The 23,231-nt window shown below is 30.5% G+C and overlaps 1 protein-coding gene across 3 annotated transcripts in view; it reads right to left on the bottom strand.

The window, feature by feature from the left end:
* Window positions 1–21,760, bottom strand: part of LOC145317328 (uncharacterized) — a 263,955-nt gene extending 242,195 nt beyond the window's left edge. For all 3 annotated transcript variants that reach the window (XM_080158363.1, XM_080158364.1, XM_080158362.1), the window contains exon 1: window positions 21,730–21,760. The gene's annotated coding sequence lies outside the window, so the exon portion shown is untranslated. The remainder of the gene's footprint in view (window positions 1–21,729) is intronic.
* Window positions 21,761–23,231: the final 1,471 nt, after the last annotated feature.

Below are 23,231 nucleotides of genomic sequence, written 5' to 3'. Positions count from 1 at the left end.
ATCCACGTATATTCTATATCCATTAAAATATCATGTGCTGAAATGATAAAAGCACCAAAGGTTTATTGCATATTCAGTAAAAACACCAGGAAAGGACTATACCCAAAAAAAATAATGATAAGTTAAATCCTAATAGAAATACTACTACTACAAAACATAAATGCTGCTATTTACTGCAGCTTCTTATTTAATACACACAAAAGAATAAATTATATATACATAAAGGGTCATCATAGTATTGCTTCCATCAAAGACGTCAAAGTTTTTTATATTTTTTTTTGCGGGGTGGGGCAATCTGGATAGAGCGATAATTTGCATTTTATACCGCCCTAAAAATGTTAACCCGGAGGCAAATACCACTGCACCCCTTTTTTGGGTGGGGGTATTACTATTCTGTTTTTTTTTGTATTAATTAAGGTTTAGTTTTAGTTAGGTTAGGACAGGCCAAAATAGTTAGGGCCCCTGCAAGGGTACGCCTCTCAACACTATACAGGTTTGGGCATAGTTAATGGGTGGATTACGTGATGGTGGAATTTCAACGGAACCCCAGTTTTAGAGTGTGACAGGGATCTTAAGGATAAGACTATGAACGATAAAATGATGTACATCCCAAATGTTTATAAAGTAAAATAACCTTATTGTGGATTAAAATTATTGTTTAAAAAAATTTGACACTATCAGTTTGAACCAACCAATCAAGATATGATAACAATACCAAAGTTTCTGAGAAAGCTTTTTTTTAAACTTTGGGTATTAGAAACATTTACAGTCCAATGACCACTCCCTGCCTGAGAGTACAGCAAGTTATTATGTTCTTCAAACATATACACATTATGCTTACAATGTGACCCTTAAAAAACTTTACTTTTAGCATAATAATATTCTAATGTATAATAAAAGGAAAGTTGCAAAAAAGGCATTTTATATTTTACGTCTTTGTTAGTGTGTGTACTGAAATGATTTTTGGGCTAATTTTTGGTGAAAAAAAAATAAAATTTACCAAGATGAAAGATTATTTCAAAAATCTTACATAAAGTGTACAATATGATGTACTATTTACATTGATATTTTTATCATTTTCTTTCCTTAGATGTTTTTTTCTTTTAGCATTTATTATGTTTTTTATTTGTACAGTATAGATATTTTCTTTTCTTTTTTTCTTTTTGTACCACTATTATAAAAATCTTTAAAAAAACTGTTAAGTAAAATAAAAATTTTGCTGAAAGAATCCACTTACTAAGTTTTTCAACATTTTGAAAATGATTTATTTGCTACAAATGTACCAAACAAAATATAATTTAAACTAAACATTAATTCAACTTTGAGAGGCAGTACTCATTGGTCATTTAAACTTATGTAGACTCCTGAGGTATTCTTAAAAAACTTTTGCCTCACTAAAATCAGTTCGCTCCAATAAAATCAGTGAGGCTCGCTAAAAATTTAGAGGGGATAGTTTTGCCTAACTAAAATTTTAGTGGGGCAAACTGATTTTAGTAAGGCAAAAGTTTTTTAATTGTTCACCTCTGGTCTTCTTGGTCTCTATGATTTTATTGCCAGTTAGCTAATTGAAACATCCTACATTGCCTATTAAATTATCCTATTCAGAATTATTGGTATCAGACACACAGTAGACCATGAATGTACACAATTTTCCAAAATTCAAGGACAACCACTAAATTAGTGTTTGGTATGAGGAATCATTTTATTTTAAACATTAAAGTAAATAAATCTTCAACAAATTATTTACAAACTCAAAAATATGCATTGACTAACACTAAAATATTGCACAAATTTAAAAATCAGCTAGAAGTATAAACCTGACCCAAATATGGCAATCACCTTGTTCAAATTTTTTTACAAAGCATCCAATCGGGTTTAAATTTAAAGTTTAGTAATGGCTGACGCGCGGCTGCCAAGCCCTGATAATATGTACAGTAATATATATCTCTATTAATACTCTCGTGCTAAGCTCTCTGCTGTTGCAAATATAATGTTTTATTTTATTCAAATCTTGAAATCTTGTAAACAAATATACACAATATTTTTGAATGGGAGCAATTTAATTCAGCAAATGTATTCATGTTAACACCTATACACAAAACTTGAAAACTTTTTTATTTAGTAATTTCTTTAAAATGCAATAATTAAAAGTTTGTGTCTTCATTACATTGAGACTGTGAGAAATATTAGAACTTTTGGTGCTTTCCTTTAAATTGCCTAGCAAGCACAGATCCACCTCCCCCCTCACTCCTAAGTATATTCAAAATAAGTTGTTAATAAAGGGGAGTTTATTTTTTATTCTGACTCCTTCAGAGGGCCTAAGCCCTGTGGGGCTACCATATACAGAATATATCCTAAACTAAAGTAAAGCAAAAACACACCAAATTAGGGTGGGGAGGGGGGTGTAGAGTAAAAACTGTGCTTGACTTGGAAATTTCGGAAAACTGTTGAACACAGTAATAGTGTCTGACTGATTATGACGTAACAAAAAAAATTAGCCAATGAGAGGCCACTATAAATTTTACCATTGGTCAATAACGGCCTCTCATTGGCTATTTTTTTTTGTTACATCATAATCAGTCAGACACTATTACTGTGTTCAAAACTGTTGGACTAAAATATTTCTATACTTCTATTAATTAAAACATTCAAAGACACATCAAATTAGGGTGGGGAGGGGGGAGGGGAAGTGTAGATTAAAAACTGTGCTTGACTTGGAACTTTCGGAAAACTGTTGGACTAAAATATTTCTATACTTCTATTAATTAAAACATTCAAAGAATTAATTTCATTTACTTTTAAAAGTATGAAATCTTTATAAGAAATAAATAAAAACTGTATTATACCATTTCCTACAAATAAAAAAAAATGGATGAAAGTATGTCCTGTAAAATGTATTTATGTCCATTTAAATCTTGGAAACCACTGGACCAATTTTTTGAGTGGTTAGATGAGGGAGTTATATTCAAGTTAACAAGAATTTCTAAATTGTAAGGTCTCCGGGCATAAAACCATCTACTCTTATTTTGTCACACTTCAATTCACACTTTGCTTAGTGCGGAGATATCTTAAAGAATTGTAGACTTGCTTTTAAAATGTCTCTTTTTTTATGTGTGCCTAAATTAACAAACAGTGCTATCTATAATTGACATAGGAACTAATGGATCCTACTACATATAGAAAAGCTGTGCTTTTAAGATGAAGAAATGAAAACTTAGAAATTGGTAAATTTGATTAAAATAACAGAAGTGTTTACTTTCATTCTCGACCAGGAAGAGAGAGAAGAAAGTTATAATATATTCAAATGCCACATCTCCCACAGCGCATTTAATACAAAACTTTGGCGCATTTTGCAATTTTCAGCAGCATAGCTTCTGTTTCAAGGTCTTCATGTTGGCTGATTTATATGTAATGCATTAAGCAGATTAAAATTAGAAAAGCATGTATAGCATCGTATTACAGACAATTTTTCTCAAATATATATTTGTAATGATAACAACATTAGGCTGCAATTATTTTACCATTTATCACTTAAAATGTATACTGGCCTATTATTAGTCATTTGTATTCTATGACGTCATTTTTTTAATTGGCATTACAAGCTGCTTCCACTAGTAGATGGCTCCTAGCATCTACAGGCCATGTTTTGAAAGGGAGCGGAAGGGAAAATAAAAATAGCCTGCTACTTCACATTGTAGGATACATACAGTTTTAAGTGCAAAAAATTTCAAAATTCTTTAGTACAGATTTTTTGCAACTCACCCTGTAAATATAATATTTGATTGTAAGTGAATTCTATTTCCCTCAAGATATAAAATAAGAACCACTCATTCCCAAATATTATTATTCCCAAAACTTTTCTAGAAGCGAAGCAATTGTGTAACTAGATCACGTCTGTTTGACCGACACTCAACCGTCATAAAGAATACATTTTATTCTCTCCGTCTACTTAGGATGTTCCTACTAGGGAGGGAATGGACATTCCCATATAAACAACCCCTTAAACTGTTTTTAACCTATTTTTGAATGGGGGGTCAAAAATATACTAGGACACCTATAGAATCAGACTGCAGAGCCCAAATTTGAATTAAGTCCCCAGTAAACTTTTTTTGGGGGATTTAAAAATTAATTTTTAGTGTTGCTGTAATAATTTTGACCGAAGCAAAAGCTTTTTTTTACATCGGGTAATATTGTGGCTTACAGAACATTTTTATATAATTCACTTTATATTGATACAATAAAAAAACATTACTCTGTTCATTGGAAATAATTTTTTTTCCCAAAACAAATAATTTCATTGAAAAATCTAACATTTACAATAAAACAAATAATTCTGAAATCTAACCAATAAGAAGCCTTGTTTTATATAATTCTTTACAATTCAAAAAAAGAGTGTTTTCACAAAGTGACTTATTTCCAATGTAGTTAAATATATTTTTTTTAAATAAAATGAAAAAAATGAAAACCGTACACATAAAAGATACATACTTTTTAAAATTATTTTAAAAGATAAGTTTGAATAATCTTATTTAATAACACATTTGTATATGTGATAAAAATAAATTTGTTGTATTGCATAAACATTTGTTGTCATTTAACCCTTTACAGCCATTTTTTATGTTTTTAAAATAAGTGAGAGAACACAAACATGTTAATGTTAATTCGTTGATATATTATAAAGAATTAACTTTTTAGTGAATTTTTATAGTAAAATCATAAGGCCTAATTTTACTCTATACCAGAATACAATATTTATGAAGCAAAACACTCTAAAAGCTACGAATTTTACCCAAATAAAAAAAAGACCTTTTGCTCGGATCAAAATGATCACGGCAACAGTAAAAATTAATATTTAAATCCCCCCAAAAAAGTTTATTGGGGACTTAATTCAAATTTAGGCTCTGCAGTCTCGTTCTACTGGTGTCATAGCATATTTTTTATATACGTTTTAAAAATAGGTTAAAAACAGTTTAAATAGTGGATGTAAATATTCATTTATTTCCCGGGTATCATCATTTATATCCCGGGTATCATTTTTAGAAGATTTATAAATTTTTTTTGAAGATTTTAGAATTTTTATTAATTACTAAAAGAAAGAAAAATTATACCAGGGAAATAAATGAAATTTAAAAACCAAAATTAAACCACATTTTACTAGCATAGAAATGAGTTTTGTTTAAATGAGAATGATATTCCTGTCCAGTTTTTTTTGTTTAGGAATGAATATTTATTCCTAAACAAAAAAACTGGACAGGAATACCCCATTTGACGATAAAATTATAATAGTACCTAAAGTATCATAACAAGTTTTCCAATTCGTTGACTTAACAACTTTGGATACTTTTACAAAAAATCTAAATTTCTTGTTTCAAACTACTGGTGTCAAACCTTTACACCAATGATTTTGATTCATATAAGGGGTAATTTTGTATATAATTATTGGAGATATAAACTAATTTATCTATACAATATTATTTATCTTATTTCGCAAATTTTTGAAAAACAACTCTTGTTGTTCTTCTTTAAAGCTTGGATTTTTATATAAAATCCATTTTGTAAATAAGTATAAGTACATCAATAAATTAGGAACCATAAGCTAACTATACATGGTAAATATGTAGGATTAAAAACTTAAATAATATTCTGATGACAATGTAGGTACTAATTAATAAATATATATTTGACCAATGATCAACATTAATCTTATTTTATTCATCTGTCCATCCGTCTGTAACTCTATGGTAGATATTTAAATTTTATAGGATAGGATTTTATAGGATGTAGTTTTCTAGTATGGCTTCGAAACAGATTGATATACGCTGGATTAGAACCGGTTTAGAACTAAAAATAAAATAAATTCCAGTCATTCGGCGTCTCTCGGCCAATAAAAGTGAAATTAATCTTATAACTATTCATTTTACCATTCTCGGAAAGCTGTCTATAATACGAGGCGGTAAATAACTATTTTAGGCTGCTAAGCTTTTAAGTTATAACTTATTTTCCAGTCAGTTTCTGTGCTTAGCTTTTTCTGGATGTTTTTTTTTATACTTTTCTATTGTAAATTGATATATAAGTAAATCTTATATTTATTATTCTTTTTTTATGATAATTTTACCATTTTTGCAAGATTTTATTTTCTTATTTTCCATAAAGATTTTTCTAGTGTTAGAAGTGGCCAGTTTGCACTGATAACCCCCTTACTTTTGAAAAAACAAGGATGACAACATCCATAAAAGCGAAGCACTGAAATGGTAGGACAAACAGGCATTAACACTTGTATAGTGTCAGAACTGAATAATCAGAATATAAAAGTATAAGAGTTGAAGCAAAATTGTAAGTAAATTTCTTGAAAAACTGCTTGATACAGGATAATGTTTATGGACATACTTACAGTTTTAGGACTGGATTATAGAGTTGCTTTGCTTATAATCTTGTTCTTTGTTGTCCCAGTAATCAGTATACTAAAAATCAGATCAAACGGATAATTAGATCACATAAAAATTTGTTGTTAAAAAAGTAGAAAAGTCAACATGTTTAAAATGGACATACGGACATTTTGGTAATGATTATAGAGTTGCTACGCTTTCTAAATCGTACCTAACTACTACAGGAATCATCATGCAGAGTTTGAAATCGATAGGACAATTATAACATGCCTATATTAACGAATAAAAGCTATCTATCTCGGACGTACGGACGGACCTATCCTAATTACAGAAAAGCTTCGCTTTTAAAAATATTCGGGGGATAGGACAATGATCAATATATTAACATGAACCCTCAACTATGATAAACATATTAACCTTCTTTGCAAAGCCAAATCCCATAATTTATAAATATATTTGCACATTGCACATCAAATCAGAGTCGGCAACTGCGAGGCTGCTGCTTTTCAGGATGATGGAGCTAAAGCTAAAACTGAGGCTTACTAGATTTTATTCAACAGAGCTCGGCAGCTGCGCGTCAGCCGCCTTTAAGCTTCAGGGAAATCAACCTTTTACAATTTAAAAAATCAGCTGGAAGTTTAGAAAGAACCCAAATATGATTATCTTTGTTTTAAAAAAAATTTCAAGAATCCAAATTGGATTAAATTAAAGGCTTATTCGCGGCTGACGCGCAGCTGCCGAGCTCTGTTATTTACCTAGTAAAGAAAAGAGGAAGGGGGGTGAGCCGGATGGGAAATATTAACAAATTAGGAGAAAATCGTATAAAGTTTACAGTAAACAAACATTTCAATTGTCATCAATATTTAGATGATTTGCATCATTTATAGTTTTATGTTGATTCATCATGATTAAGTGTTTATCCTATTATATAAAGTAGTAAGGTTTTTCTTTTGTCTGAAGCTTTAGATTTCAATAACTAATGAACTGATACAGTTCTCCTTTTTAGGGAAGATTCGCATACTTTCTATTCTTCTAACCTCTTTAGATAATGAGTACCTTAATTCTAAGGGGTGCAGCTGCTAGTATATTAACAAGGATGACAACATCCATAAAAGCGAAGCTCTGAAACGATATGACAGACGAACATTAACTTTTGTTGAGTGTCAGAACTGAATATACAAAATATGAATTTAAAAGATTTGACAAAGTTATGCGTAAATTTGTTGCAAAACTTCTTAAATACAGAATTCTGTTTAAGGACATACCGACATTTTTAATACTTGATTATAGAGATGCTTCGCTCATAATATTGTACCTTATTGTAATATGAATCAGTAATCAAAAAATCAGATCGATCGGATGATTTTATCACATAAAAAATTGTTATTAAAAAAGTACAAAAATGAACATGTTTAAAATGGACGTACGGACATTCTGGTAACGATTATAGAGTTGCTACGCTTTCTAAGTCGTACCTAATTACTACAGGAATCACCATGCAAAGTTTGAAATCGATAGGACAATTCTAACATGCCTAAATTAACGAATAAAAGCTAACTATCTCGGACGGACGGACGTACGGACGGACGGACGGACGTACGGACGGACCGACCCTAATTATAGAAAAGCTTCGCTTTTAAAAACCCTGAGGGGATACCCTGTACCAAATATAACCTAACCTAACCTAAAGTAATAACCAAACAAATGACAAACTAAACAACATTCTAAATTAGTACCCCTAAATGCCAGAGGTGCTTCTCTAGTAAATTAAATAATATAATGTAGCACGTTTTTATGCCTGAAGTTCAAGATCTTGGGAATTACTGGTCTGTTATGTCGGTTATGCTTTTCACGGAAGCTTTAGAAATATCTTAGAGTGGTTTTAAGCTTTTTTACTATGAAAGCAACTAGTGTATGATGTACTATCTAATTGTCTATTCTTAGCCCATTGTCCTATCCCCATATCCCTGAATTATATTCTTTTCTTTTTGTGTGACAATAAATCTGACAACAATTGCATACAAACATGAAATAAAACAAGGATGATAACATCCATAACAGCGAAACACAACTGACATGGTAGGATAAACGAACATTAACACTTAAAGAGTGTCGGAACTGAATCCTGAATAAGCAGAATATAAGACTTGATCATATAGAAGCTTCGCTTATAACATTGTATTATATTGTACTAGGAATCAGTGTTCCAAAAATCAGATGAATGGGATAATTATATAACATATAAAATTGTTGTCAAAAAAGTAAAAAATTAGCATGTTTTAAATGGACGTTGACTTTCTGGTAACGATTATATACTATAGATATACGGACGGGCCGACCCTAATTATAAAAAAACTTTGCTTTAAACAAGGGCAAAAACATCCATAAAGCCAAGTTTAGCAAAATCATCATGTGAACAAAAGAGTTTCAATTATATTGCTACAATACCCTTCATTCCCTTGGGCAAAAAATATTTATTTCTTGACATAATACATTCCAAATATTTTATCATTAAAGTAAAACACTATAGGGGGAAAAGGTTAAATAACTGTATGTGTTCCAATCCCAAGGACCTTGTGCCAACTCTTAGGTCTTTGAAAATCAACCAATAGTGCCCGGAATATTAACACAGCCAAGAAGCAGAAAACAAATTGATAGCAGACGAAAAAGGTCCCTAACAGGGGGGATCCAGGTAGTTGTCTGCTTATACATCTATACTTAAAATTTATTTTAAATCTTAAAAGTACAATTATACAATTACAAGTACAATTATATCACGTAAAATTAAAGAGGGGGGGGGGGGAACATTGGACTGTAAACTGTACTGGTACACGTTCTCCTTATTCGTTAGTTTTAAATCTACTAGGTTGATACAAGCAAGCACTGGCCAACTTTCCCTCCATTGATCTTAGTCTACACGTAGGGTAATTTTGTTTATTATAATTGGAAGTGCACATAAATTTATCATTCATTGTCTTATTCCTAAGATTTAACAATTTTATTTTAAATACTGTTACTATTTTTCATTATCTAACTTATTTTCACAGAACTGAGTGACTTTCGAACATACTATAATATTTGAAGAGCATTGCTTTAAATAGAAGAAAAGAAATAATTTGTTTTATTTGCATAAAATGATTTAAAGTTTGTTTTATCTCCACAGAGTTGCATGCTTAGTTTCTTGATGCGAAGCTACTCTATAAGTCACATGTTTGTATGTCTGTCTTTCCGTCTGTGTTAGTCATAACGTGGGTTCTATAAACCTACTAGTGACTAGGTCAAAAACCATCCCCAGATTTAAATTAAAAATAAAAAGGCAAAAAAAACATCATAGGACCTATTTAAAGATTTCCTAAAATGGAGAACTCAATGAGCTAATTAGCGATATTATAACGGACAAAAAGCCTTACTTCATATAACAGGATTTAACTAATTTACCCAGTTTATCAATCAAATTATTAAGCTGCGTTACTTTGGATAATGTCATTTTGTTATGGTCTGTTTTCTCTTGTGAATTAACTTACAAGGCTCGGCAGAAGAACATTTTTAGTATTTGCATTGCAAGTGTAGCTTGGGTTTGGGGTACGACACAGGGATCTAAGGGATATAACAATGGACTAAAAATTGATGTACTCCCCCAATTAGAATAAACAAAATGTTCCCGTATGTGAAGAATAAATGATGAAAAATGTTTGGACACTGCTAGCTTTTGTCAATAAAACTTTGGAGACCAGTATAGTTTACTGTATACTTTTATTTATTTTTAAAAGCGAAGCTTTTCTATAATTAGGGTCGGTTCGTACGTCCGTCCGTCACAAACGGATAGCTTTTTTCGTTAATTTAGTCATGTTAGAATTGTCCTATTGATTTTAAACTTTGCATGGTGATTCCTTTAGTAGTTAGGTACGATTTAGAATGCATAGCAATTCTAATATCATAATAACAAGAATGTCCATAAGTCCATTTTAAACATGTTGACTTTTTTACTTTTTTAACAACAAATTTTTATGAGATCTAATCATCCGATTGATCTGATTTTTGGTATGTTGATTCCTGGGACAATAAAATATAATGTTATAAGAAAATCAACTCTATAATCAGGTCCTAAAAATGTAAGTATGTCCATAAACATTATCCTGTATCAAGCAGTTTTTCAACAAACTTACTTACAATTTTGCTTCGATTCTTATACATTTATATTCTGATTATTCAGTTCTGACACTATGTAAGTGGTAATGTCCGTTTGTCCTACCGTTTCTGTGCTTCGCTTTTATGGATGTTGTAATCCTTGTTAATAATAAAACATGTATATGTATTATTTATCCCTATATTGTTCAAACGACTAGCAATAAATTTCTAGTCATTTGATTTTTATGTAAATTCAAACAAAATTTAAATATATGAAAGAATGATAAAATTCAGTGAGTCTAGCAAAATCAGGGAACAGGGGAACGGCAATGAAAGATAAATACACCTTAACTGTTTGGTATAATTCTGCATTTAGAGAGGTTATAGTGGTTTGTATAGTAAAATGCCTATATCCCATCTATAATACAAAGTAGCTTGGTGTCTGTCCGTCTGTTTGTCTGAAGCTAAAGATCTCAGTAACCGCTGAACCGATTGGGCTCTACTCTTCAGGGATTATACCTTCTGGTCATGTGATGGTTTTAAGCTATTTTCCTGAGGGGTGGGACACCCCCAACCCCCCTAAAAACTAAAAAAAAACCACCCCCCCCCTCCAATTTTTTTTTTACATTTTTTGTAAAATCTCAGTAACTGCTGAACAAATTGGGCTCTACTCTTCTGGGAATATACCTACTGGTCCTCTGGTGGTTTTAGGCTATTTTCTAGGAGGGTGGGACACCCCAACCCCCCTAAAAATAAAAAAATCCCCATTTCCAAATTTATAAATTTTTTAAAATTTTTATAAACAAAAACCAATAATTGGCTTGGGGAAAAAATTGGGAAAAAAAAATCACCCCAAAAAATTTTTGGGCTTTTTGTAACTTTTAAAAATTTACATCTTTAAAAAGTTGCTGCAATTATAGGTATTAAATAAAATTTACAGAGGAGGGTTTTCAATTTTTGTGTATATGTGGTCCAATCAGTGTGAATATCGGAGCTTGCGCCGCATACAGGGTACTCGCTTATGCTCACCCCGTGCGAGATATACGGTGAACTACCTAGGTTTAAATTTTATGAATTGAAATTTTTGTGCATAAGGCGCACAACCTGGGTTTAATTTTACCAAAGAGTAATTCGGCAAAGAATAACTTTTTTGAAAATATAACTATAAAATTATTCTGCAGGGTTGACTTTCCATTACCTCATGGAGCGAAGCCCCTAGAGGCTAGGGGCGATGCCACTAGTAATATAAAAAGTAGTAAGATGTTTTTGTCTGTAGCGAAGGATCTCGCTAACCACTCAACCGATACGGTTTCAATAACCAGTGTAGCATCTCATAGGTCATGGGAAGGTTTATAGCTATTTTTAGGGAGGGTACCACCACTCCAAACCCCTCTATACTTTTTTTAAAACTAAAAAAGGGAGGAGGGTTCGAATTCAAGCCACTATAACCTAAAGTACCTCTAGAGGCCTCTAGGGCGTAGCCGCTAGTATCAATATAAACTATTTTAAATTACACTTAAATGTGTAAAAAACAAGGATGACAACATCCATAAAAGCGAAGCACTGAAACGGTAGGACAAACGGACATTAACACTTGTATAGTATCTGAACTGAAAAATCGGAATATAAATGTATAAATGTCGAATCAAAATTGTAGGTAAATTTGTTGAAAAACTGCTTAAAAACAGGAGAATGTTTATGGACATACTTACATTTTTGGACTAGATTATAGAGTTGCTTCGCTTATAATATTGTTCTTTGTTGTCCCAGGAATCAATATACCAATAATCAGATCAAACGGATAATTAAAACACTTGAAAATTTGTTGTTAAAAAAGTAGAAAAATCAACATGTTTAAAATGGACGTACGGACATTCTGGTAATGATTATAGAGTTGCTACGCTTTCTAAATCGTACCTACTTACTACAGGAATCATCATGCAAAGTTTGAAATCGATAGGACAATTCTAACATGCCTAAATTAACGAATAAAAGCTATCTATCTCGGACGGACGGACGGACGGACCGACCCTAATTATAGAAAAGCTTCGATTTTAAAAAGTTTGAATACTTCACAAAACAGTTAATTCATATCATACTTTTATACATTAAATGCATAATTCATTAATCCAATATAAAAACAAGGATGACAACATCCATAAAAGCGAAGCACTGAAACGTTAGGACAAACGGACATTAACACTTGTATAGTGTCTAAACTTAATTGTCAGAATATAAAAGTATAAGAGTCGAAGCAAAATTGTAAGTAAATTTGTTGAAAAACTTCTTGATACAGGATAATGTTTATTGAGTTTATGGACATACTTACATTTTTAGGATTTGATTATAGAGTTGCTTCGCTTAAAATATTGTTCTTTGTTGTCCCAGGAATCAATATACCAAAAATCAGATCAAACGGATAATTAGATCACATAAAAATTTGCTGTTAAAAAATTAGAATAATCAACATGTTTAAAATGGACGTACGGACATTCTGGTAATGATTATAGAGTTGCTACGCTTTCTAAATCGTACCTAACTACTACAGGAATCATCATGCAAAGTTTGAAATCGATAGGACAATTCTAACATGCCTAAATTAACGAATAAAAGCTATCTATCTCGGACGGACGGACGGACGGACGGACGTACGGACGGACGGACGGACCGACCCTAATTATAGAAAAGCTTCGCTTTTAACAAGTTATAAAAATTAAATTCTGTAAAAATATATATATATAAATATCTAAAAATATTTTGTCAGGGTATATTATTAAATTCCTTTAATTCACCAAGTTAAAGAGCGATCGTGGTCATTTACCGACTTTTTAATCAAAATTAAATGTTGCTACGCTTTATCGTTAAAACCCCCAAAACACAAAAATGATCTATTAGAATCATAATAAAAAGTAATTAGGTAATAATTATGCAATCTACCACAAAGGAATCTTAACGCTAATTTAGCTAAACCTTTCCCATTAGAGTAAAACACTAGAGGGAGAAAGGTTTAAATAACTGTATCTCCCTATCGCATCAACCTTGTGCAACCTATCTATTGGTTAATTGAAAATCAACCAATAGTATCGCTTATATTAACACAGCCAAGTAGCAGAAAATAATTTAGAAGCAGACGAAAAGGGTCGTTGAAATAAGAAGGTTGGTAGTTGTCTGTATATACATCTATACTGTAGATCTGTCTCTATCTCAATTAATAAAGAGCACTAATTTTAAGAAATGCACAGCTATATATATCGGCGAGAGCGGCGAGATCCACCTTGTATAATATCCTTGGTTTATGCTAATAATTTTTCAATCCTTTGCTTTTCATCCTTTGTGTTGAAAAGAAATTAATTTGTTAGAAACCTTTGCAAACAAAATTAATCATCACCTTTTTCATACAAAAAAAAAAAACAGGGTGTGCCGCGTAAAAAGATATTTTTGGGGGAGAAAAATTATTTTTTTTATAAACTTTTCGGGATGGGATAGATAGGACTATCCTCAAAAACCTAAATTTTTGGGGTATTTGATTAGTTATACATTTTCTGACTTTTTAGATGATGCAAAAATGCAACTTTTACTCTTTACTGTGCAGCTTCTTAATAACTATTTGGGGGGAGAAAAATCGCCCCATAAAAAAATAACCCAAATCCCTTACAAAAAATGACGAAGACCAAACTGCATAACTTTTGTGACACTTTTAATTACTATGACGTCAAATAATAAGGAAGATGAGAGGAGAAGTGGGAAAGAAAATCCATAAAAAGGAGATGAAGAATATGACGTCAAAAGTGGTGCAAAAGTTATGCAGTTTGGTCTTCGTCCAAAATTTTTTTAAAGATTTTCTTTTTAATAATAAAAAGTAAAGTGGAGGTTTCTTTACCTCCCTCCCCTAATCAAGTTACCTTAGAAGCCTCTAGGGGCGTAGCCACAGGTGAAAAACGAATAACCATATGTTTTACCTTATAAATGATGTCATTGTCGATAACTTAAAATATATTTTATTGTTAATTTTTACCTATTTTTTTACATTGTTGTTTCCTTGAATAAATATCCAATTAATGAATTGATAAATTATTGATTGCGATTTATATGAAAGTATTCAGTTTTCAAAGTTATTCAATAATCAGACAAAAATAATTTTTTTTTGCCTGTTTGACATGATGGTATTATAATTTTTCATACATTTTGCATAATTTTATAACCAAAAATATCTAATTAATGATTGAATTAATTCTTAAACCTTTAAAAACCCTGTTAAAATAGTATTTGATAATGTAAATTGTATAAAAAATATGCAAAAAAAACGATAAATTAATATTAAATGAATGCATTTTCATAAAATAGTTTTTATGTTAATGGTAAAAGTTCATGCCTAATATAACGCTATAATTCAAAATAAGCTGGAAATATAAATTACTCAGCTAATGAATAAGATAGATGTCTTTATTTTCTTGTGAAGATTCCCCATGAACAGTATCTACTATTTGAACTATCTACAAAGCTTCATATACGTACATATTAGCTGTCTTGCAGCTAGAACACCTTTATTTATTTTAATATTTGAATTATTTCAGTGCCCATACTAGCAGGATTAAGAGATAAGACAATGTACTATAAATTGATATAATACCCGATAATAATAACAAAACTACCCTATCTGTAGATTAAAAGTTTGAACACTACTAGTTTGGAACCAACCAATCAAAATTCAATCTAAGTACCCAAGGATTTGAGTAAAAAAAATAAAATAATAAGGTTAGTAAACTTTGGGTACCAGTGTAATTTACAGTCCAATATTCCCTCCCTCCCCGCCTTACTAGACTTAAGTTTAGTGTATTTTGAAAATTTTTTGCACACAATTATGTTTTCTCTGTTAGACTGTGGTCACAGTGTCTTTTAAATATAGCCCTATTGAAAATCTGCCATACATCTCCTCTTACCCAGCTGTTCAAAATTCCGCATGGAAACTAAAGGAACGACGCATGCATACGTCGCAATACTATTATTTTCCTCGATGTAAAAAAACGGCGCATGTACACGCATTTGAGCTCATACGATGTTTTTTTATTATTTTTCTCGATATGCTCTTACGACGTACGTGTTTTTAAATGCATCGCGTTTTGGACCAGTTTTACGACGGAAAAATGAAAAATGCGTCGGATTTTATTTAATATTTATTCAAGGGAAAAAATAAAATTAAGCCATATGTAGTCTGTGAGTGCGTCATTTTTTTTTATAAAATTGGTTGGTGTTATATTATTACGATACAAATTATTAGGAGGGGGTAGGTTTCTGGTAAAATCCGTAAAGGTGTGTGTTTTAAGCTTTAAAAATAGTAGTATGACGATAATATTCACTAAATATGTGTAATTCTTATTGAAAAGAACTATAGACAAACATTTTTTTTTAAAGTTAACATAAATTTTTATCGTTCCACTACTGTTTTTAACTTATAGCACATAACCTATACAGATTTTACCAGAAACCTACCCCCCTCTTGAAATTGTCATATCAATAAAATTCTTACCTTTAAAAATGATAAAACTTATATTTAAGATATGACGATTAGAATTCTCCTTTCAAAATATCGCAACAAATGAAAGATAAATGTTTATCAAAATCATTTTTCTTTCCCCCATCGCAATTTCGAACGAAGTTCTTTAATTGATTTAATCTTCACACGAATTACATTTGACATCTAAGGTTGTATTGCCTGTTTCTTAATAGATTTCTTAATTTTCATTTTTATATCACAAACTATTTTTCTTATCACTATATACATTTGTTGTTGTTATTTTTTCTATAGTTGAGTGTATACTACCTGTGTAGCTAATGGCTGGCCGGTGGCAGCTGCCACAGAGATACCAGATTTTTAATTAGAAATATATATAGTAATACTTTTAAAAACACTTGTTTACAAATTATTCCGTGTTTTAAATAAAATGTTTTAGAATTTGAATTAAAATAAAACTATTCAATTATTTTTAATGACCTTTATTTTATTTTATTTTTATGCCGTTACCCTGTTTTGTTTTGCTATTTAACTAGCAGACAAATTAAGCTCATGTGATTGGTTAATAATTTTTTAATCCCCCTCCTCTCTTTAGTAAAAAAAAGAGAGAGAAAGAGAAATATAAAGATGACACTTACGTGCAACGTGTAAGTTGCAATTTAATCAAATTTACGCCACGCTATAGCGTTACATTTTCTTAAGAAACAATGCATTACATTTTTTTAAATTCATGATGCTTACGTATGACGTGTAAGGTGCAATTTATATTAAATCTCGCCGCATTAAAGCAGCAATGCGTTACATTTTCTTCTAAACCGACGCATTTCTCATAATGTAACATATGAATGTGTCGTTCAGCCATCCTCAATGCGGCTTTTTGAAAAGCTGGGTAATTTAAACCCAATTAATCGACATTAATAATGTCTTTAAAACAACAGCAATATTTTTGTAAATACCATTGAGTAGAAAAGAACCATTAAAATTATTAGGACAAAAAAATATCACCAATATTTCTACTGACTTAGTAAAATCTGACTTTCCAAGATTGCAATAAAAAAAATTATAATGCTTTTTAATTAAAACTTAACTACCTATTGTTCTTAAAAAATATTTTGCTATATATGGATTACTAGCGGCTACATCCCTTACTTCCGGGGTCTCTGTATTTGAAAATTCAAAGGGGGGCTATAGAAATAGCTTATCTTTAATCTGAAAATAGAACGGCCTAAAACCATAACATAGGCTATGTGAAGCATAAATAAAAAAAAGGAAACTCAATCGGTTAAGCAGTTATTGACATCCTAAAATTCTGAGCAAAAACCTTACGACTTTTAGACAATCATTTTAATCCTAGAAGGCATTACACCCAGTTATACAAAAAAATATAAAGATTAAAGAAAAAAATATGTTTGTTGTAAAAAAGTTTGAAAATTTAATATTTTCATTATTAAAACATTAATATTTATGTCAAATGACAGACATATACAATTTTATTTATGGAGTCAGAGGCGTGTGTAGAATTTTTAATTTGGTTGTTGTTTAATTCTATTTTTGGTCAACCACTCTAAAACCAGACTATGTCCGTGTATTCGTCTGTGTATGTGCCCATAAGCTAGTTATAAAATTTTAAGCTAGCGAATACACTACAAGGTTTATTTAGTGTACTTTAACATTCTATATACATTCAACCCTTTGATTTCATAACCTTTATTTAGAATTCCAAACGTGCATTGTATTAGACATCTGTAATAGCAAAAACCGGAATAATTTTTTATTTTTTTAGGTATGAGAAGGTTTGAGCCGAGATTCGAAACCACTACCTCCCTGTCGAGAAAAAGAATTACAAATAAGGGATGGTTTACATAAGGGAAAACCAATTTTTAAATATTTTTCTCGTATTCATTTGAATCCGGTGGAAAGGAACCGGTTCTCATCCATACGAAAAAACTATGTCTAGCATCGTATTATATCCAGCTTTCTACGAATATAAAAATGTACAATCATAAGATTAAAACCAGTTTTTTAGCCGGTGCCTTCGGCACCTCGGTGCTAAAAAAACTAGTTTTAATCTCATAATTGTACTTTCTATATCCGCGGAAAGCCGTTTATAATACGATGCAAGAAATAACTATTATGACTCACCTCACAAACACCTCACCCCCACCCCCACTTCCTGTATACGTCCTCGAGAACAAAGTCATATATCAAACAGAAATTTACAACAAAAATAGTTAATTATTCAATTATTAAATGTAAACCGACTTTGACTATCTTTATAGCTGTATGTTTTGTTTTTATTAGATATAATTATCGTGTTTTTAATCCATATTTCACTCAGTAAGGTAGAGTATTTTATGTAGGTGTTTGTGTTGTAAACTAGAAAGAATAAGAATGACAGTATCCTGAAGTATCCAAACATATAATCCTATTTTATAAAGTAATAAGCTTTTTTTGTCTCCTTTACAGTGAAGCTGCTTACAGGTCTATGGAAGTTTTTTATAAATTTTGGGGAGCGTATCTCCACACTCCGAGAAAAAAATGCCCCCCCCCCCCAGAAATTTTTAAAAAACTTTTTAAAGCTCAATTAATAATAGTAGGGGTCAACTTTTCCCCCTCTCAAATTAAGTGCCCCTAGAGGCTTCTAGTGGCCGTGGCCGGTAGTAAATTCTATAGCTATGAATAACAGTATATCGTCTCTGTAGTAGCCTTCTACTATACAGTAACACTACTATTACATAATAACCAAAGGCGAGACTCGATATAAAATAATCCAACATAGAATATCCGTTGTTAAGGGAAATATTCACAAACAATTTAATAGAAACTAACACTTACACTTAAATAAAACCTTTAAAAATGATGAAAGAAAGTATGAAAGTACATGAAACTTAAACGTTAATCAATGAATTGTATTTTACAAGCTTTAATTCTAAATACATTAAATTTTAATAAAATAAACATGACTAATAAAAAACAGCATCGATATTCAATCCTTATAATAAAGTAACAGGATGTTTGTTTGTTTGTTTTTCTGTACCGAAGTATCTCGCTAACCACGGAACCGATTGGGTTCTCCTGAACAGGGTAGCTTCTTATAGCTCCTGGGAAGGTTTATAACTATTTAGGGGGTAGGGTACACCCACACTCCGAAGAGAAATCGCCAAAAATCATCACCTATTTTTTTATAATCAGTTGATCTTGGCATAGACTTAAAAGAAAACATTTAAAAAGCCCCTCGAGGCCTCTAGGGGCGTTGCTGCTAGTTTATACTAAAGTAGATATAAGTTTGTTTTTCAATAGAAATTATCTTTGATGAAGCTTACTTCATCTAGGGCAGGTTTTAAGCTATTTAAGGTGGTTAATCCGTAACAAATCCCTTAATCATTTATGAAAGAAACCCCTTCTAATCAAGAGGTCAAGCCTTAAATTTAACAATTGATCTTTTTAAAATAAAAATATGAATATTTTTGGAATGTAAAAAATAACTTCATTTTTTATATTAATCTATATTACTCTGAAGCAGGGGCTGTCATTCAGACAATTGATTCAATTTGAAATTGCCGAAAATTAATATTTTGTTGGTAAAACTTGTTTTTTAATGTAACTGAAGGGGAGTGGGTGAGAAGGGGGAGAAATAAAGGAAGAGGATTGTGGGGAAATTTTCACTTAGAATTGTTTGACAGAATCACATTCCTTTTTGCCTGCTCTGAAGTAAATTCCATAACCACGGTGTCATTTATCATTATTTTCTTTCATGCATTATATTACTCTAGTCCCTCATAGACAAACGCCATGAAAAATGGATGACATTCAAACAAACGGTCGGATTTTGTACAGTAAAAAAAATATGTAGAAGAATATGCATATGAAATGGATTTTTAAAACCAAAAATAAAAAAAAATTATAAAAGCATTATAAAGGCTGTATTATTTGAACTCGTGTACATTCTTGGACTACTCGTTTTTTTGCATACTTTTTCGTCCAACTGTAACAAATATATCGTAGGACAATTAGCAACCATTGTCTAGGACTTAAACTTAGCTAGAAAGGTAAAACGGTAAAACATAGCTAGAATCGAATAAATGACCAACTACTAAATATGACTTTAAGAGTAGATTTGTTACAATAAGAATCTAACTTACCAAAAAATAAATCAAACAGGCTAAATCAAAACATTTCCATGTCTAAAAAGAAAATAATTTATTCATATTGTATATTATAGGTTATTAAATATTCTATTAGGGAGGGAACATTGTGATGTCAATTAATTATAAACATGTTAGCTCATTCATTGGTTTCAAATGTTGGGGACTTTATTGAATCTTGATTGGTTAGTATAAACTAGCAATGTCAAATATAATGGTATTCTAAAGAGGGGCAGTTTGGTTTATCATAATTGGGGGTGTTTACTGTGCATATTAATTTATGAATTCCTTTTAAAAGAATTAAAAAATTATATTCTTTATATTATTTTTAAGAATCTAACACTTTTAAATTCAACTTGAAACATGAATTGCATTAGTTTTAATGCAAGTAAAGTACTCTTCATTGTTTTATGGCATAATTAACGACAGTTTGACTTTACAACAACATTTGATAGTATTTAAATAAAGATAAAAATATAATGCTGGGTAGGAAAATTACATGAGGAGCCGAAGGATTATTCCTATAATTTTCTTCGTAAAAAGTTGTCTAGAATACTATACGATACATAATTTTTCGGTAAAGAACCAGATCAAATACAGCGGATATTAATCAGATGCGTGTATATCCGCTCAGCTTCTTCCAATAACGAAATTGATTCGGGAAAAAAAACAAGGAACCTATACGTGTTTTCCAGCTGTCGTTGGGGGGCAACACATCGTAAAATTGACGACATATCCATTTGCCCCCCAAATATTATTTTAGATTTATTTTGCTTGTTGGTTATACCTATTCCTGATATCCGCTGAATTAGAACCAGTTTTGAGTTATACTGAAAATAATGTATAATAGACAATTCCCCACGACCTTTGTTGGCCCGGGTTTCGGTCCGTGAGGGTCAACAAAAAAGTTTTAAAAGTTTGGTTTCATTTTCCATTCCACGGAAAACTGTTTACTTTGTTAATCTTAACAAATTACAACATGTCATTTTATTTTTTCCCTTGCAATTACATGTTTAATATAATTAAGTAATATTTATTTACTATCATTAAAGAATATTAATTATATTTAATTACACCGAGTAATTAAAACTTGATTTATTCTGGTAATAAATTCATTTTTAAAGAGAACGACACATTTTTTTACATTTATGGTCGGACGTCCTTCCATGACGGATAGATATTTGAATGAAAATATCATCCTGTCAATTTTAAACTTTTCATGATGATTCCTGTTAAAGTTAGTTAAAATCAGCATTTAATTATTTCTCATTGCATGATAATTTTAAATATTTTGATATAATTTAATTGTCCTGTTACCTTAAATCAATGATGATTCCTAGGTTAAATACGCAACATATAATTAGCGACGCTTCTCTATAATCAATTCTTAATACGCATGGACGTCGTCACTAAATAAACACCCTGTTTTTCGTATATTTGCCTAAACTTAAAAATACTTGTTACCTAAAAATTAAAAAGTAAGTATGTTTTTCAACCTATTTAAAAAAAATACACTAAGGCATGAAGATATATTTCGATTTTAGAAGGTAGCTTTTAGCTTGTAGAAGTGAATCAAGCAATATTAGCTTGGTTTCAGACTTAAATATTAAAAAAACGTAAAACTTAAAATTGTCTATTTTCTTAGTAAACTAACAATTCTATCTTAGAAAACGTCTTGGCGAGGCCTATCTAACGAATCGACTACCACATGCTTAAAAAGCTTAACTTTATTTCTAGCAATAGTACATAAATAATAATACATTTTGTTAAATTTTTAAGTTTCTGTAGTTAAATTCAAAATGCGTTACCGAAAGTTTAACTTTAACAGAAGCTTCGCTACAAAAAAAGCTAGACAAAAACAATTTGATAATATTTTTTTTTCTGTAGATTAGAAAACAACTACACCTATAAATATTTATCACTCAAGACCTCAATAAAGATATTCTTATCTACAATGTTATCTTATTGGGCATGAAAAATAAAATAGTAAAATATAGTTTTTTTTTGCATAAGTCAAACAAAAATAATAAAGAAACTTAAATGAGTTCTAATGGCAATTAGAGGGAATGTCTTAGTCCATTGACATTCGAAAACTGTTAAATATGTACTGTTAGGACTTACAGATAAAGTCGAACAATAAAAGGGCCAAAAAGGACAATGTTTTTAGATTAACGTTTATTTTTAGAACTGAAATTGATAAATTTTTGTGATTTTAGAGAAAAAAAAAATTTTTAACAGTTTTTTACGAAGGTGTTATTATGAATGTATGAGCTGTCTAACTTATCAGAACAAGATTGTTTTTTTTTATCATCGCTGCTCTATTATTTACTTCCACAGCTACTCTAGTATTTATTGTTGAAGTTCTTCTATAGTGCTTTTTAAAAATGACGTTAAATTAGAAAAGTCCTAATTTGACGTAATTCGGGATTTTTCGGCCAAATTACGTCATAGTAGAATTTTGGACCTTTTCTATATGACGTCATTTAATAGGCACTGTAAAGAGCTTCTTTACTTTTCCGTTTAATCAAATATCACAATAGTAATAGATATTACAAAAGCACAAAATATGGTGATTATTAATTTACGCTATTAATGAAGTTCATGAAAAAATATTTAAAAATCATTTTAAAAATTTCTTTTTATTAAAATATTTTAAAAATATTTTTGAATTCTGGTAAATTTAGAATTAAGCAAGTTAAACAGAATGGTTTAAAAATTTTCTAAATAATGTAAATGTTTACTTTTAATACCAATGAAATTCATTGATACAAATGCTTAAACAACTAAGCTCCCAATCATACCTATTTTATCTACTTTAAGCTTGAGCATCTAGGGGGATCTATATTCAAAAGGGTTATAAGGTAACATAGAAAAAGTCTAAAATCATCCCAAGGCTTAAATCTAAAAATAAATTGCCTAAAATCATCCTAATCAGAACTTCAGTTTTTATTGAAATCTTAAGTTTCAACAAAAAAGCTTATTACTTTATGTAATAGAATAAATCTAAATATATCTGTGAGTATGTAATTATCAGGGAGGGATATGTCGTTGGACTTCAAA

This window comes from Acartia tonsa, chromosome 4, assembly GCF_053477335.1.
Source record: "Acartia tonsa isolate MP-2025a chromosome 4, ASM5347733v1, whole genome shotgun sequence".
Lineage (NCBI taxonomy): Eukaryota > Metazoa > Arthropoda > Copepoda > Calanoida > Acartiidae > Acartia > Acartia tonsa.
This window is presented reverse-complemented; position numbering and strand designations above follow the sequence as displayed.